The sequence below is a fragment of the Gekko japonicus genome, unplaced genomic scaffold, assembly GCF_001447785.1.
Source record: "Gekko japonicus isolate JY-2015 unplaced genomic scaffold, Gekko_japonicus_V1.1 scaffold2778, whole genome shotgun sequence".
In the NCBI taxonomy this organism is placed as follows: domain Eukaryota; kingdom Metazoa; phylum Chordata; class Lepidosauria; order Squamata; family Gekkonidae; genus Gekko; species Gekko japonicus.
Genome location: NW_015163171.1, coordinates 62,526 through 63,215, shown reverse-complemented (window position 1 = coordinate 63,215; position 690 = coordinate 62,526). Strand labels below are relative to the sequence as shown.

Here is a 690-nt window from a genome sequence, read left to right as displayed (position 1 = left end):
GCCCGTGACGTAACGCGCGCACCCACTTCGTTTCCTCCCTCCGGCCGCCATTTGAAGTTGGCGCCCAGCGGCTCCTCCCATGGTGCCCCGCGCGGCGGCTTCTCTCCCCTTCCCTCGCCCTCCTCCCTCCGCTTCGGCTCCGGCGGTCCGCGGCTGCCGGGCTGGCGCAGGCGCACTGTCCCCGCCGTCCGCCATTTTGTGTCCGAGGCGGCTGTGGGAGCGATTAAACCGCGAGCTGGTGCTGGGCGCTGGCGGCGGCCGCTAGCGGCGGGGGCAGCGGCAGCAGGAGCTCCGCAGGGCCTGGAAGGGGCGGGGCCCGGGGCAGCAGGGGCGGCCAGGAGGCGCCTCCGGGGCAGGTAAGCGGCGCGGGGGGTTTGCAGTCGCTTTCTCCGGCCTCTAGGTGTCACGATGGGGCTCGGGCTGGGACCCGCCGCGGCGCCGCCGCCGCCGATGGGGAGCGGGGCTTTGTCTCCCTCTACCGTCCCCATCGCCCTGATGCCGGCCTGGTACTGCCGCCCATCGGCCTCACAGCGCAGCGCCGCTGACGGAACCGGGCCTGGCCGCCAGGGAGACACTCAGCCGAGGCGGCGGCGGCGGCGGAGGAGGAGGGGGCTGAGCCGAGGCCTTGGCCCGCCGCCCTCCCTCGCCGCCACCGCCGGGCCTGTCAGGGACTCCCGAGGCGTCTCTGCC

At 75.4% G+C, this 690-nt stretch overlaps 1 protein-coding gene across 1 annotated transcript in view; it reads left to right on the top strand.

Moving 5' to 3' along the window:
* The first annotated feature begins 308 nt into the window (after nucleotides 1-308).
* Nucleotides 309-690, top strand: part of CTCF (CCCTC-binding factor (zinc finger protein)) — a 28,960-nt gene continuing 28,578 nt past the window's right edge. The window contains exon 1 of the mRNA XM_015407096.1: nucleotides 309-356. The gene's annotated coding sequence lies outside the window, so the exon portion shown is untranslated. The remainder of the gene's footprint in view (nucleotides 357-690) is intronic.